The sequence below is a fragment of the Bos indicus genome, chromosome 11, assembly GCF_029378745.1.
Source record: "Bos indicus isolate NIAB-ARS_2022 breed Sahiwal x Tharparkar chromosome 11, NIAB-ARS_B.indTharparkar_mat_pri_1.0, whole genome shotgun sequence".
NCBI lineage: Eukaryota > Metazoa > Chordata > Mammalia > Artiodactyla > Bovidae > Bos > Bos indicus.
In genome coordinates this window covers 78,423,584-78,441,240 of record NC_091770.1, presented here as the reverse complement: position 1 = coordinate 78,441,240, position 17,657 = coordinate 78,423,584, and the positions used below count along the sequence as shown (strand labels likewise).

The 17,657-nt window shown below is 45.0% G+C and overlaps 1 long non-coding RNA gene across 1 annotated transcript; it reads left to right on the top strand.

Moving 5' to 3' along the window:
* The first annotated feature begins 75 nt into the window (after positions 1 to 75).
* Positions 76 to 7,690, top strand: LOC109566355 (uncharacterized). Its single transcript, XR_011569371.1, has 3 exons — positions 76 to 329; positions 6,556 to 6,662; positions 6,999 to 7,690. It is a non-coding gene; the product is annotated as an uncharacterized lncRNA (long non-coding RNA).
* Positions 7,691 to 17,657: the final 9,967 nt, after the last annotated feature.

Here is a 17,657-nt window from a genome sequence, read left to right as displayed (position 1 = left end):
CCCGCCCCCTGAGCCACGAGGCCCGTCCCCCGCTCCCCGGCCAAGGAACGCCCCAACCACTGCACCTCAGCCCCGCCCCCGGCCCGCGACAGGGGCCGAAGCCTCGCCTACCTGCGGAGCCCTGGTCCCCCGCGGACCGTGGCTCCCCGGCCTTTCAGCTCCGCGGCCCCCAGGTTCACCCGTGGTGGAGGCTGGGCGCAGTCCTTGCCTCCCTGGCCCAGGGTTTGGAGGCTCTGCCCGGGAGAGTGGCGGGAGGGGCGGTAGTTGGTCGTCGACTCTGGGCTCCAGTCTGCAGCGCCCTCTGGGAGCGGACACCGAGCGCCCTCCAGGTGCGTAGGACTCCCAGGCAGGAACCCTTTCGGAAATTGTGCAGGGGGGCCCCGGGGTGATGGGGCCTGAAACCGAGGGACCCTTCCCTGGCTGCGGATGGGGGCGCTGTACGCCCTCCCTCACCCAATCTGCCAGTGCTGGAAACTCGGAACCTTATTTTAAACAACTGGACACGCACAGGAGGGGGTGTTAAAAAAATTTTTTTTAAAAGAACAACCAGTCACCTCCGCCTGCCGAGGGGGGAAATTTTTTTAAAAAGGACTTTTCAGTGTCTTTCTATAGAAAAAAAATACGTGAAATAGATCGCCAGTCCAGGTTCGATACATGAAACAGGGTGCTCAGGGCTGGTGCACTGAGATGACCCTGAGGGATGGGATGGAGAGGGAGGTGGGAGGGGGGTTCAGGATGGGGAACGCATGTACACCCATGGCTGATTCATGTGAATGTATGGCAAAAACCACTACAATATTGCAAAGTAATTAGCCCCCAATTAAAATAATTTTTTAAAAAAAAAGACCTAATTTAAAAACAAAAAATGCCCTCTCTTCATCCTCTGGGCTAAAAGTAAAAATAAACGGCTCTGTGCCGAGGTGACCTCTGAGCTGCAGACCTGACAAGCATCACTGAGGTTCTTGCTCTTCATGATTCCCCAAGAAACCCTGGACCTGTGTTTCCGTCACCAATCTGGAACCTCGGTGCAAAAAGAAGGCCCGCGGGTGTGGTGCAAACGGCCTTGAAAGAAAAGGGGAAGCACCGGCCCAGCCCTGACAGCAATCTGGTAGGCGGGAGAGATGGTGCTAAAGGACCTTGGACCTGGACACCAAAGATGGCGTCGTCCCCAGGCAGAGGACACGGCCTGCCCCGGCGGAAACTGGAACCGAAAAACTCTCCCTGACTGCTTCTTGGCCTCTTGGGCAGTCTCCTGTGTTTCTCTTAAAACGGATTAAACATTCCTGAGTCCTGGGTTTTGCAGGCAGGGACAACTGGCTGCTGGCCAGTGGATTCTTCTCCATCCTGCGGGTGTGCCCTGAACTAAGCAGCCTCCTGCATCTCCATCTTAGCCTCTCCCCTATCAGACACGGTAAAGTAGTGAAGTGAAGTCACTCAGTTGTGTCCGACTCTTTGCGACCCCATGGACTGTAGTCCACCAGGCTCCTCTGGAGTGGGTTGCCATTTATGTAAAGCCCCCTGGTTTCGCCTCTGCTTCTGTGTACCTGTTTGACCTCAGGCAGCTCTTCCTTTGGGGGGGGGTCTCAGTGTCCCCAGGTCTGTCTGTGAGGAATGGCAGATCCTCATCCAGGTCCTTGGTGCCACATGCAGGGTCTCTAGGGCCCTGGTTTCAGGGATCATCCAACAGCAGGGCACAAGACAAGCCTCCTCCAGGGACCTCACAGGGTCCTGGTTGGGTAGAAGGCCCTTTTAGTGAAAGACCCGTGAGTGTGTTCACCAGGAGCTGGCTCACGGTTTGAGGTCAACTCTCTGGCCTTTTTAACCCAATATGGAGGAAGAGTAGATCAGTTTGGAATCTTGCCTTTGTCTGCTGCACAACATAAAGAAAATTGGGGTCAGGGAACATTTGATGGGGTCTTGATATTAGAAAAATGACCGGTCCACTGTTTCTTTCAAACTGAGTAAATTTGCCCCCAGACCAGTGTGTATTTCTTTGGGCAGATTACGAAGAGGAGAGGCCTCAAGGAAAACACACAGAGAAGGGGACTAGAGCATCAGGGCTTGCCTTGACCTTGCTGACTCCTGGGCTGCTTGCTTCTCCTCCCAACCCAAACTCTGCAAGAAAATCTCTTCCTCCCAGAAGCTCTCTTGGAGTCCCATATTAACCCAGGACCTGTGCCTCCCAAGATACCCTACGGCCTCTAGGAATGCCACAGGGGTGTCAGCCCATTTGCACTGCTGTGGCCATGCTATCTGAACTCTTATCAGCCCCTTCCTTGGGATCCTCCCAGACCTTCATGGATCTGACAACTAAAGGGTTAAACATCTGGCTGAGCAGAGGGCCTCTAGCCTCCCCGGCTGGAGGCACTAAGGCAAGGCCTCTGTGCCTCTGTTCCTAATACAGGTTGTTAAATATTTTTAATAGCATCCCTGTTGAATCACTGACCGCCTTGAATGTTGCTTCCTTTTCCCATAAAAGAAAGTTCCTGGAAGGCAGGGCCAGTGGCTCCTCCCCTCGTTTCTCTCTCGTTTCTTTCATTTCTCATTTCTCCTCTGGTTTCTTTCATTCTTCCCAGGAACGCACTGGGCTGCCTTCTGGAGAAATGCATGCTGTTGCCACTGAGGGGGAGGTGGCAGCTGGAAGGGAGCTGATAGGAAGAGACCAGCAGCAGACTGGGGTGGGTAGAGGGGAGGGGCGGAGACCCTGGGCACAGGGTTGCCCTTTTTATGCATTAGGCACCTCCACTGGCACAAATATTCCCTGGACAAGTCGATATCTATCAAAACGTAAAATGCAGATATCCCTGGTGATACAGTGGATCAGAATGTGCCTGCCAACCCAGGGGACATGGGTTTGATCGCTGGTCCAGGAAGATTCCACATGTCACGTGGCAACTAAACCCACGGGCCACTACTACTGAACCTGCATGTTGCAACTACTGAAGCCCGTGCGCCTAGAGTCTGTGCTTCACAAAAGAAGCCACCTCAGTGAAGCTCGAGCACCACAGCAAAGAGTAGTCCCCACTCACCACAGCTAGAAACTTTAAATACACCTATCCATTCACTCAGGAATTCTCCTTCAGTGAATTCACTCTTCATAAGTATTTCAGTGCCCAAAGAGGTGTGTGTAAATGTTCATTGATAAAGGAAAAGTAGAATAAATGTGGGTATTCCCACACCATGAAATACTATACAACACTTTTTAAAATTAAGAAGATGGAAAACTCCTGGCCTGGAATATTTTTCAAAACCTACTTTTAGATAAAAAGAGTGATTTGAAGAGTGATCTACATGTAGTGTGGCCAAAATTTTCTTAAAAAATAAAAATAAAAACGTGTTTAAGCATAGATTTTATATATATATATATATATATATAAAATTAAAAAAGGTCTAGGGGAGGAAATTTTGATAGGGAAAGTGAAGGGGAAATTTTAAGTTTGCTCTGTATTCTTAAAGTATTTATAATTATATTATATATATATATATATATATATATATATATATATATATTACTTGTCTAATTTCTTAAACTGACTCTTGATAAATCTGTATGCAGATCAGGAAGCAACAGTTAGAAGTGGACATGGAACAACAGACTGGTTCCAAATAGGGAAATGAGTACGCAAAGGCTGTATATTGTCACCCTGCTTATTTAACTTATATGCAAAGTACATCATGAGAAATGCTGGGCTAGATGAAGCACAAACTGGAATCAAGATTGCCGGGAGAAATATCAATAACCTCAGGTATGCAGATGACACCACCCTTACAACAGAAAGCAAAGAACTAATGATGAAAGTTTTTACTTTTTCTTGATGAAAGTAAAAGAGGAGAGTGAAAAACCTGGCTTAAAACTCAACATTCGGAAAACTATGATCATGGCATCTGGTCCCATCACTTCACAGCAAATAGATGGGGATACAGTGGAAACAGTGAGAGACTATTTTGGGGGGCTCCAAAATCACTGCAGATGGGGACTGCAGCCATGAAATTAAGACACTTGCTTCCTTGGAAGATAAGTTATGACCAACCTAGACAGCATATTACTTTTTAATAATAAAAGGAGACATTAGTTTGTCAACAAAGGTCTGTCTAGTCAAAGTTATGGTTTTTCCAGTAGTCATATATGGATGTGAGAGTTGGACTATAAGAAAGCTGAGTGCCAAAGAATTTTGAACTGTGGTTCAAAATTTTGAACTGTGGTCTTGGAGAAGACTCTTGAGAGTCCCTTGGACTGCAAGGAGATCCAACCAGTGCATCCTAAAGGAGATCAGTCCTGAATATTCATTGGAAGGACTGATGCTGAAGCTGAAACTCCAATACTTTGGCCACCTGATGAAAAGAACTGACTCACTGGAAAAGACCCTGATGCCGGGAAAGATTGAAGGCAGGAGGAGAAGGGGACGACAGAGGATGAGATGGTTGGATGGCATCACCAACTCAAGTTCTCATCACCAACTCATCAAGGACATGAGTTTGAGTAAACTCCAAGAGTTGGCGATGGACAGGGAGGCTTGGTGTGCTCCAGTCCATGGGGTCTCAAAGAGTCGAACACAACTGAGTGACTGAACTGAACTGAATTTCTTAAATTAGTTTACTTAAATTTATTTACTGAATCAGTGGAGATGCTTTCAACCTCAACTAATAGCTTCCCCTCAAGTAACCTGAATATTAGGGCATTTATTGCACATACCTATACCTGTATTATCTACTCAACAACTAAAAACTCCACAATATGGAAATTTAAGCCTCTCCTACCCTTTGGCTCTGCCATCTCCTTTGTGGGTCCCCACTCTGTATGGAGGCAAGATGGCAGCATTGTTTCTAGCCACCAGAGCTAACACAGCCATGCCCAGAAACAAGGCCGCCTTCTCCTAATGTTTTTCTTAGGAACGAGGAAATAGTTTTCTGAATTAACCCTACCCTCCCTCACCCCTGGGACACATAGCTTCTTTTCCCATCTCACTGGCCTGAAGTGAGCCCCATGCCTTCATGAAGCCAGCACTGCAAGGCGAGTTTCCATACCAACGTGGGTATAGATTAACCTTCCAAGGGCTTGGATTTGGGGAAACTGATGCCATATCCACTAAATATTTTGACTCCTTAAAGCATCTCAGATGTGTGTAAAGGCATTTTTCAAGATGATAAAACATTTTTCATGGTAACTTCTTCCTATCATGAAGCATTTAAAAAGACCATTAATCATTTTATTGTGAAGCATTTGAAACAAATAATAAAAAATAATGTTCCTCAAAAATTAAAAATAGTATTATCATATAATCTAGCATTTCTACTTCTAGATATATATCCACAAGAAGTAAAAGCAGGGACTAGAACAGATATTTGTATACCCACGTTCATGGCAGCGTTATTCCCAATAACCAAAAGGTGGAAGCAACACAAGTGTCCACTGATAGATGAATGGATAAATAAAAGGAAGTATATATATATATATATAGAGAGAGAGAGAGAGAGAGAGAGAGTGGAGTACTCTTCAGCCCTAAAAGGAAGGAATTTCTGTTACAGGCAACAATGTTGATGAACCTGGAAGATTTTCTGCTCAGTTAAATAAGACAGTCACCAAAGGACAAATACTGTATGACTGCATGTGATTGGAGTTCCGAGAGCAGTCAAAGTCTTAGAGACAGAAAGTAGAGTGGTGGTTCCTAGGGGTTGGAGAGAGGGGAGAATGAGACTTTATTGTTGTTTTTGGTGGCACCATGTGTCACATGGGATCTCAGTTCCCCAACTAGGAATGGAACCTATACCCCCTGCAGTGGAAGTGCTGAGTCTTAACCACTGGACCACCAGGGAAGTCCAAGGCATTATTGCTTAATGGATACAGAGTTTCATTCTGGGAAGATGAAAGAGGCTCTATCATTGTTGATGGTTGCACAACAATGTGAATGTACTTGATGCCACTGAACTGTACCCTTGAGAAGGTGAAAATGGGGGACTTCCCTGGCAGTTCAGTGGTTAAGACTCTCTGCTCCCACTGCAGGGGGCACAGGTCCCATCCCTTTTCAGGGAACTGAAAATCCTGCACCCTTCTCGGCAAAGAAAAAGGGTTAAAATGGTAAATTTTGTTATGTATATTTTACAGTAAAAAAAGAATGCAAAAAAATCCTTCAGCTTAATCTTGAAAAAAGAATAATATAATGAACACTTAGTTTATCAAATCTTCACATGATGTCTTTTTTCCTCTTCTTTTTAATGAAACAAAACATTGTGGATTTAACTAGATCATCTCAATTTATATTTTGAGATTTATCTGTGTTGATACATGTGGCTCTGTGTCATTTATCTTAATTGCTGTATTATAATTCATGCATATGCCACAATTTATTTATCCATGGACATGCAGTTGTTTTCAGTTTTTCAATATTACTCACAGTGCAGCAGTCAATTCTTGTATTTTTCTCTGTAAGTGCATGTGAGGTTTTCTCTAGAAGGATAGATAGATAGAGCTCCTGGGCAGTAGGTATAAGTATCTTTGACTTTCTCAGGAATTGCTCTAAGCAATTTTTCTAAACAAATCTCCAAATCTCTCCTCAGGGCTTACAGCAATTTACACTTCCAGCGGCAATTATGAGAGTTTCCATTTTTCTACATTCTGTGACTTGACATTCATTGGACCCTTTGATTGTGCCAATCTGATGCAGGTAAAATGATATCTCATTGTCCTTTTGATTTTGAATGGCTCTCTTGTTATGAAACATTTTGCTGAGCCCTTTTGTTGCTGACTGTTTGGGCAGATGGTACTGTTTGCTCCCCACAGCTGTTTTACTCTGCTTTTCCATAAAAAAAAAAAAACACCTAAATTTCAGTTGGGCTTATGGCCTCCTGAAATAAAGACCACCCTTCCCATCATCTCTTACAACTATGTGTAGCCAAGTGATTAGTGTTTCGCTGATTAGAGTGAACGGTGGCTGTGCACCTTCAGGAAGTGTCAAAGGGAGGGGGCATGCCCTTCTCCTTCCCTTCTTCTTTCCTTTCAGCTGGAATGCAGATACGATGGCTGCAGCTGGAGCAGTTATCTTGGATGATGAAGTGAACTTGGAAACCAAAGCAAGAGTGGCAGAGGAACAGGTTAGAAGGAACGAGCCTGGTGGACCCATGACCCATGATTCACTGCACCAGCCCTGGACTGCCCACCCAGACATACTCATGATGGAGAAAGAGACTTCTGCTTTGCTTCAGACACTGCTACCCTATATTTTCTATCTCTCATGAGGAATCCAATCCTAACAATACACTCATCAGTTCAGTCTTATGCACACCACCCAAGGGAGGACATGTGTGTGTCTGGGAAGGACGGAGAAAGGAGAGGTTCTGCGGAAGCACCAATACATCCCTATAGAAGGCAACCTGGCCTGTTTCTGAGGCCTGGACTGTGAGTTAAACTCTGGATGTGACTTGAGTCACCTAACATCCTTCCCTAGAAGAAGTCTAGACAAGAAATATCATTTTGGAGTGAGGCGGTGCTTTCAGAGTCTGAAGTCTGTGCGGCCCCCTCTGCCTCTCGGGGGAACTGCTCCTGGAGGGTGGTCTCAGGAGGTGGCAGGCATGACCCTGACCTCCACGGAGGCTCGGCGTGTAACTCCTTGCCCACACCTACTGTGGGGCTGGGCTTGAGTCCTTTGGGAGAAACGAAGAATAAAAACCTTGGGACATTTTTGTTTCTTCTAAGCAATGGGTGTGCTTGTTCTCATAGAGAGTGAGGACTGTGTGACTGCGTGTGTTCTGTTTTTACTGAAACAGACAACGGGTGATTGGGTTATTACAAGTATACTGGACTTGACACCCTGCTTCTCCGTCCCATCCTCACGCCTACCTCACTACCCATCTATCTCTAATTTATAGTCTCCCTTGCATTCTTTTTTTTGGGGGGGGGGTGGGGAGGGTGAATGGAGAAGGCAATGGCACCCCACTCCAGTACTCTTGCCTGGAAAATCCCATGGACGGAGGAGCCTGGTAGGCTTCAGTCCATGGGGTCGTGAAGTCAGACATGACTGAGTGACTTCCCTTTCACTTTTCACTTTCATGCATTGGAGAAGGAAATGGCAACCCACTCCAGTGTTCTTGCCTGGAGAATCCCAGGGATGGCAGAGCCTGGTGGGCTGCCATTTATGGGGTTGCACAGAGTCGGACACGACTGAAGTGACTTAGCAGCAGCAGAGGAGGGTGAAGTAGGAAAGAACAGCTTTATTGCTTTGCCAGGCAAAGGGGGCCACGGGGGGCTAATGCCCTCAAAACTAAGTGTCCTGACCTGGAGGGGGTAGTGAGGGATTCTATAGTAAAATAATTCAAAGAAGACGTGATCGGCTGGTGGACATTCTTCCGATTGGTTTTTTTTTTCTGCTTACTTTCTGTGGTGAAGTAAGTGGGAGTCAGCATCATTGACTTTCCGGTTCCAACCAGTGTGGGGTCTACCTGCTTATGGGCAACATACAATTAACTTCTCCCACTTGTTGGAGGTTTTAGTATCTGCAAAACAGCTCAAAGATATTGTTATGTATATCCCTTGATGGGGAATCCCTTGCCTTCTGAGTTGCCTGTAATATTTGATAGAATATCAGCAGGAAAGAGAGAGACTAAATACATCCTATGTAAATATCATTGGAATTTACCCATCCAAGTCAGAGTATTACTTCCCCAAAGAGGTCCCCTCCAGAGACCCTGCTTATCACCTGATGCTGTTGCTACCTTGCTACCCATCCCATCACTCCAGGGAGGCCTAGAGACTCTAAGAGAATAGCTTTTTTTGGAGGAGGGTGGAGTGTAATAGTTCATGCACTTGATACTTGTGTTCAAAGTAGCAATGTTGCCCAACTCCCAGGAAATACCATCCCCAGTGCCTCCCAGGTAAACAGGATCCCTGGGGATTCACGTCCCATAGCACCTGGCCTGAATGGTGCTCCCTGGAATTGGGCAGCACAGCACTGCAACAGCTTCAGGAGTGCCTGCTGGAGCCAGCCCCCATAAGGTTCTCAAGTTCCAGGGGGTCCTAGTTTGGGGGAAGAAACAGATATAAACAATCATTATAAAGCAAAGAAGAACTATCCTGTCAGCCTGTTTATTGATAGCTTAAGGGAAACATCAATTTGGAACGCAGAGAAGAGGTTCTCAAAAGTTTCATGGATGTGGACTGGGGGTTGGGGAAGCCATTAGAACCTGTTTTTAGATGAAAAGAGGGTTTTGCAGTTTATTAGTTTCCTGTGGTTAGTGTAATAATTACTACAAATTTGGCTGCTTAAAATAGCACATATTTATTCTCTTACAATGCTGGAAGCCAAAAACCCCGATTCAGTTTCTTTGGGCTGAATCTCCCAATTGCTGCTCCCAGCTCGGAGCAGGTCTGAGCTCCCTCCAGAGGCTCTAAGGGAACATGTTCCTTTCCTCTTCCAAGAAAGGGGTGGTTGCCAACATCACTTGGCTTGTGTCTGCCTCACTGCAGTCTTCAGGGCTCTCTCCACTCTGTCTTAACATCACCTTCTTATCTCAGTGTAATAAAATTGCCTTCCGCTTCCTTCTTACATCCTAAAGGAAACCAACCCTGAACATTCATCGGAAGGGCTGATGCTGAAACTGAAACTCCCAATACTTTGGCCGACTCACTGGAAAAGATCCCGGTGCTGGGAAAGACTGAAGGCAAGAGAAGAGGCAGCAGAGGATGAGATGGTTGAATGGCATCACCTACTCAAGGGACATGTGTTTGCACAAACGTTGGGAGCTAGTGAATGACAGGGAAGCCTGGTGTGCTGCTCTTCAGGGGTAGCAAAGAGTCGGACACGACTCAGTGACTTAACAACAAGGATACAAGTGTCTGATTGGCTTTAGGGCCTACGTGGATGATCCAGGATAAGCTCCCCATCTCAAAAAGCTTAACTGAATCGCATCTCCAAATCTGCAGAAGACGTATCTCCATTTTTTTTTTTTTTTTTTTTTTTTGGCCAGGTAAAGTAATATTCACAAGTTCCAGCAATTTTGATAGAGAGAGGACATTCCCAACCTGGTTCCAAGTGCGGAAACCCAGCTAAGAAGAGTCAGGGAAGCAAGAAAGAGGTTCAGAGTGTTCTGGACCTGGAAGGAGTCTGGACTGGCCAGAGCACAGGTCCCCTGGAGAGTTGAGTCAGAGGTCAGAGCTGGAAAAGTTTCCCCAGTCAAGCTTAGGCCAAAGGAGCCACCAAGCAGAGGAGGGACTCAAAGGGGTCGCATGTTAGAAAGATCCCCTGACCCCTGCGTGGAAAGATGGGCTGAAGGGAAGGAGACTGCTGCTTGGGATACAGGGAAAGACAACAGAGAGAGAGGACTGGCCTGTCTGGAGAGGGTGGCATTGAAGAGAGGGAAGGGGCAGGATGGAAAACTAGGAGGAAGTAGATAGACTGTGGTGTGATGGATAGGGAAGAGGGAAGTGGGAGATTCTGAAAATCAGTGGTGGGCATCTTTCCACTTGGTTTCTGTAAATTGCCCAAGTCACTGTGTGAAGTGGGCACCACCGATGAGGTCATGCACTGAACCCCGCTGTGCCTCTTGACTCAGTTCTGGGCCACCTGGGAAGGAGCAGCCTTTGTCAGAGGCTTGGACAGGAAGTTCTCCAGCAGGCAGGTGTGCCAATGCCAGCCATGCCCACCCAGGTGCCGCCCGGTGCAGATTCATCCTGAGCCACTTCCTAGGGTGGGGCCACTTGCCCCCGGCCCTCTCCAGTCCCTCCCCTCCCTCCCTGTGTGTCTGGCTGCCTCTGACTCAGCCCCAGGTGGGGAAGGGGCACTGATGCTGCTCATCGGTGGAGTAGTGGAGGTCTGGGGAGCCAGGAAGAGGCAGGCCAAGCTCATTCTCCCCACCCACCCCAACCCCCCCACCGCCACTTCCTCCCAGCTAAAAACTCTTTGCAGTTTCCTCTGACAGATTCTTAGCACTACTTTAGCTGCATGACCTTAACTGCGTAATTTAACTCTGGAGATCCAGTGGTTAAGACTTTGCTTTCCAATGCAGAGGATGCAGGTTCCATCCCCGGTCTAGGGAGCTAGGATCCCACATGTCTGTTGGCCAAAAAACCCCAAAAAATTTTTTAAAAAAGTAGAACAATATTGTAACAACCAATAGACTTAAAAAATTCAAACAAATTCTAGCAATACAAGAAGGGAGGGATTTATTCAGACCTTTTCCTTTGCATTTACCCACATAAGTAGTACTTATACTAACATCTGCAACTCACCATTTTGATTTAATATGTCTTAGAAATGTCAGTATCTATAACCAGACTCCGTCTTGTGTGGGGATTCCCTGGTTTGGCTCTACATTGATTTTTAACCATCTCCCTTCTGATGGGTGTTTTTATTAAAACTTTGCTAATCAAAAAAATGCCACCGAATATCCTCGCCTGGGCTTCTTCATGGAGGGAATAAACCTTGCCTGGGATGGAAGTGGAGGGGCGGCCCAAGAGATTCTGAGAACCCTGCTGAACTGTGCCCCTCCAGGCTGGGCTTCCACATTCCTGCCCAGGGCTCTCAAATGGCCCCGAGTGCCTATTCTGAGCCAGGTCCTGGCACAGCTCTTGGCTGCTTAGGAGAGGGAGCCAGGGATTCAGTCTTAGGGTCCTATGATGGGGTGAGCCATGGGGGCCCAGGACTGGGAACAGAGAGGAGCAAGGAGGGCTTCCAGGAGCACAGTTTTGCTTGGGCAGAGCAGCAAGTGGAAGAGGGCCAAAGCCAGCCATGCCCTGGTGAGTACTGCTGCCTCCTTAGTGCTCAGGGCCATGGGGGATGGGAGTGGCAGGAGGTGATGCCAAGCTAGGAGAGTGACTGTCGCCCGAGGATGGTCACACAGGGGGTTAAGCAGAGGTGCTTGACCTCTCTCTCACCCACAAGCACATGGTCAAGGCTGATCCAGGAGGGTGGGAAGGGGAAGAGGCATCAATTCCCATCAGCTAAGAGCCCACCATGAAGCAGGCCCTGTGTGAAGGGCCTTCTTTCTTTGCCTTTCTTCCTTCTTTCCTGCCCTCCTTCCTTCCTTTTTTCTAATTCATAGATTTTTTTAAGAGCAGGTTTAGGTTTGTAGGAAAATTGAGGAGAAAGTACAGACATCCACCCCGTCTCCCCATTACTAACACCTTGCATTAGGGGGTGTGCTTCTGTTACAACCAATGAACCAATATTGATACATGATTATTACCGAAGTCTGCAGTTTGCATTAGGATTCACTCTTGGCCTTGTACATTCTGTGAGTTCTGATGAATGTATATGGTCATGTACAAACCATTATAATATCCCAGAAGGTAGTTCCACTGCCATAAAAATCCCTTCCCCTCTGCCTGTTTATCCCACCCACCACCCAACCTCTGGTAACCCCTGACCTTTTTACTGTCTCCATAGGTTGCCCTTTTCCAGAATGTCATACAGTTGGAATCACATAGCACATGGCCTTTTCATACTAACTTCACTGAGTAACATGCATTTCAGGTTCTTCCCTGTCTTTTCATAACTGGAGGGCTCACTTCTCTTTATCTCTGAATAACATTCCATTGTCTGGATGCATTAATTTGTGTATCCATTCACCTCCTGAACGACATCTTGGCAGCTTCCAAATTCTGGCAATTATGAGTAAAGCTGCTGTCAATATCTGTGTGCTGTTTCTGGCATGGACATAAATCTTCAACTCATTTGGGTGAATATCTAGGGGCACAATTACTGAATCATATAGTAAGACTCAATTTCATAATACGTGAATAAAGTCACATCACAAAAAATCGAACAATACTACATAGAACTGAGAAGGAAATGGCACCCCACTCCAGTATTCTTGCCTGGAAAATCACATGGACGGAGGAGCCTGGTGGGCTACACCCCATGGGGTTGCAGAGAGTCAGACACAACTGAGCGAGTAACACACACGCACTACATAGAACACGAATGTTGCAGCCTAGTCCTGGGCATACCTTATTTTACAAATGAGGAAAGTGTGTCGCTGGGATCTAAGTGACTTGTTCTGGAGTTCACAGCAGGAAGCTGTGGAACACACACAAGTCCTATGGGCCCTTGGAAGAGAGTCAAGAATACTGGCCAGACTGTAGGTGTGAGGGTGACCAGTGATGGTGGTGATGGGGTTTATCCCCCTCCCCTCCCAGCCTCCCTCCCCTCAATGCTCCTTTTAGAACCCAGTCATCACAAAGTGAGAAAACCCAGGCTACGGGGAGAGGCCTCCGCATGTGGGTGTTCTGGGGGTGTCAGCTGTCTGACAGCTGGCGTCAAGCGCCAGACATGTGAGCAAACTCTCCGTCTTGTGATTCCAGCTCCCAGCCTTCAGGCCGCCCCAGCTGACACCGAGTATAGACACGCTGCCTTCTGATCCTGGCCCACACTACTAATGTATGAGCTTGAAAAAAAGGAAGGGGAAGAGGAAGACGAAGATTCTGCCACTGGATTCAGAGGTGGTTTGCTGCTAAGCTGCTAAGTCACTTCAGTCGTGTCTGACTCTGTGCGACCCCATAGACGGCAGCCCACGAGGCTCCTCTGTCCCTGGGATTCTCAAGGCAAGAACACTGGAGTGGGTTGCCATTTCCTTCTCCAATGCATGGAAGTGAAAAGTGAAAGTGAAGTTGCTCAGTTGTGTGGGACTCTTAGCGACCCCATGGACTGCAGCCTACCAGGCTCCTCCATCCATGGGATTTTCCAGGCAAAAGTACTGGAGTGGGGTGCCATTGCCTTCTCCAAGACACATTAGAAGATGACACAATGTTCCAGGCTCATCCTGGACACCTCCTACCCTAGATCTGCAATTAGCCAATAAGAAATGGAACTTGAAGACCTCAGTCTGAACTCTTTGGATGAATTGAATTTACAGATTAAATTGGGGAGAAGTAACAGTTCGTAGCATTGACTCTTTCTATCTGGGAATATGCTGTCACTACTTAATCCATTTTTCTTTGCCATCTTTCAATGAAAATTATTCTCTTCACATCGTGAATTTATTTTTTTCCACAGTTATTTGAAAGGTTTTTTTTACTATGATGATTTTTTTAAATTAGTTTTTTGGTGTCTAGACAGCTGTAACTACAATCAGTTGATTAGTTTTTGTATATGAATCTTCTGTCTAGCCAATTTCTTGAACTCTTAATAGTTCTAAAACTGTTTTTTCAGTGGATCCTCTTGGAATTTTAGGTAAATCATTCTACCATTCTTTCCTTTTTAATACTTAAATCTCTTATGCTTTACTTAATGCACTGTCTAGGGACCCCAGCTTTATGTTGAATAGCAGTGACAATTGTGGACATTCTTATTTGCTTCTGTCTTTAATGGGATTACTTCTAATGTTTCAACATTAAATTTGCTGTTTGCTTTAAACGTTTGATAGGTATTACTTTTTAGCTGAAGGAAACTTCTCAACATTGTTAGCTTGTAATGAGTTTTTATCAGAAATGAATATCCAGCTGTATGTCCGAAACTAATACTACATTATAAATCAACTACATTTCAATAAATTTTTTTTAAAAAAGAAATGAGTATTGAAATTTATCTATTGCCTTTCTTCGGAGAAGGCAATGGCACCCCACTCCAGTACTCTTGCCTGGAAAATCCCATGGATGGAGAAGCCTGGCAGGCTTCAGTCCATGGGGTTACTAGGAGTCGGACACGACTGAGTGACCTCACTTTCACTTTTCCCTTTCATGCATTGGAGAAGGAAATGGCAACCCACTCCAGTGGTCTTGCCTGGAGAATCCCAGGGACGGGAGAGCCTGGTGGGCCGCCGTCTATGGGGTCGCACAGAGTCAGACACGACTTAGCAGCGACTTAGCAGCAGCAGCAGCAGCAGCATTGCCTTTCTTATTATTTGATATATTTTCCCTGCTTATGTGTTAATGCACTAAAATTACATTAATAAAATTTCTGATGTTCAACTATCCTGAATTTCTACAATAAAATTCTGCTGGGTCATGAAGTATGATTCCACTGGGTTTGGTAGATTCACATATTACTTAGGAGCTTTGTATCTATACATGTAAATGAAAATAGCCCATGCTTATTGTTTGTGTGTGTACTATCATTTTGTTTTGTTTTCAAGTTTATTACAGTTTTGTAGAATAACTTGGGAACTTTTCATTGTTTTCCATGCTCTGTAAAATTTTACTTAAACTAGGAATTATATGCTCTTTGAAGGTTTACAGTAGACTTGCCTCCAAAACAGTCTGGGCTTGTGCCTTTAAGGGTATATCTTTGATAACTTCTTCTTTTTACTTTCCTTCCTTCTTAAACAAAATATTCTTTTATCGGATAGATTATCGGGAAAATACAACTGTATATTTGCATGTACTTAATAGCATGTCCTTAAAATATACAGGGCGAAAACAGTGAAAAATTAATTATGATGGGATATTTTCAACACTCTCCTCTCAATGGACTTCCCAGATGGTGCTAGTGGTAAAAACTCACCTGCCAATGTAGGAAACTTAAGAGACATGATTTGATCTGTGGGTCAGAAAGATCCCTGGGAGTAGGAAAGGGCAACCTGTTCCAGTATTCATGACTGGGAAATCCCATGGGCAGACGAGCCTGGTGGTCTACAGTCCAAGGGGTTGTGAAGAGTCAGACAAGAATGAAGTGACTTAGCACACACACATTACTCTCAATAGATAAATGATATAAATTTATTTGAATAACAAATTATAAAAATTATTCTTTTTTTTAATTTTTATTTTATTTTTAAACTTTACAATATTGTATTAGTTTTGCCAAATATAAATTATTTTTATAAACATTTTCACTTTCACTTTAACTGCAGAATCCACTTCTTTCCCCTCCACACAAAATATTTATAAAAATTAAAAATATAGACCGATTCATGAATTTGTATGTATCCTTGCTTAGTTCAGTTGCTCAATCGTGTCTGACTCTTTTCGACCCAACGGACTGCAGCATGCCTTCCCTGTCCATCACCAACTCCCTGAGCTTGCTTAAACTCATGTCCATCCATCGGTGGTGCCATCCAATCATCTCATTCTCTGTCGTCCCCTTCTCCTCCCTCCTTCAGTCTTTCCCAACATCAGAGGCTTTTCCAATCAGTCAGTTCTTCGCATCAGGTGGCCTTAAGTATTGGAGTTTCAGCTTCAGCATCCATCTTTCCAATGAATATTCAGGACTGATTTCCTTTAGGACTGTCTGGTTTTATCTCCTTGCAGTCCAAGGGACTCTAAAGAGTCTTCTCTAACACCATAGTTCAAAAGCATCAATTCTTCGGCGCTCAGCTTCCTTTATGGTCCAAATCTCACATCCATACATGACTACTGGAAAAACCTCTTGCTTAAGGGGCCATGCTAATTTCTCCGTATTGTTCCAATTTTAGTATATGTGCTGCTGAAATGAGCACTTAAATATTTTTAAGTGTACAGTTCAGTAGTGTTATATATACTCATATTGTCGTGCAACAGATGTCTAGAACATTTTTATCTCGCAAAACTAAAACTCTACATTCATTAAACCACTAATTTCCCCTTCCTACCCTACTTCCTGTCCCCCACCCCCATTCTTGGCAACCACTATTCTGCTTTTAGGATCTAACTATTTTAAATTCCTCATTTAAGCAGAATCACACAGTTTTGTCTTTTTGTAACTAGCTTATTTCACTTAGCATAATGTCCTCAAGGTTTATTCATGTTATAGCATGCGACAAAGTTTCCTTCTTTAGAGGCTGAATAATACTCTATTGTATGTATATAACACAGTTTTTAATCCATTCATCCATCAATGGACACTGGATTTCTATCTTTTGGCTATTGTGAATAATACTGCTATAAACATGCATATGCAAACATCTTTTTGAGATCCTACTTTCTTTCGGATGTTTGTTTTTGTTCAGTTGCTCAGTCGTGTCTGGCTCTTTCCGACCCCATGGACTGCAGCATTCCAGGCTTCCTTGTCCTTCACCATCTCCCGGAGTTTGCCCAGTCATGTTTATTGAGTTGGTGACGTCATCCAACGATCTCACACTCTGTCTCCCCTTTCTCCTTCTGCCTTCAATCTTTCACTGCATCAGGGTCTTTTTCAATGAGTAGCCTGTTTGCATCATGTGGCCAAAGTATTGGAGCTTCAGCTTCAGCATCGGTCCTTCCAATGAATACCCAGGGTTGATCTCCTTTAGGATTGACTGGTACTTTTGGATATGTACCCAGAAATAGGATTGCTGGATCATAAGCTAATCCTAGTTTATAACTTTTTGAGGAGCTGCCATACTGTTTTCCATAACAGTTGTACCTTTTTACGTTCCTAGCAGCAGGGCACAGGGCTTGTTTCTGTACCTCCTCACTTAACACTTGCTATATTCTGTTTGATAGTAGCCATCCTAATGGCAGGGGGTAATATCTCATTGTGATTTTGATTTGCAGTTACCTCATGTGTGGATCACAATAAACTGTGGAAAATTCTGAAAGAAATGGGAATACCAGACCACCTGACCTGCCTCTTGAGAAACCTGTATGCAGGTCAGGAAGCAACATTTAGAACTGGACATGGAACAACAGACTGGTTCCAAATAGGAAAAGGAGTATGTCAAGGCTGTATATTGTCACCCTGCTTATTTAACTTACATGCATCATGAGAAACGCTGGGCTGGAAGAAGCACAAGCTGGAATCAAGATTGCTGGGAGAAATATCAGTAACCTCAGA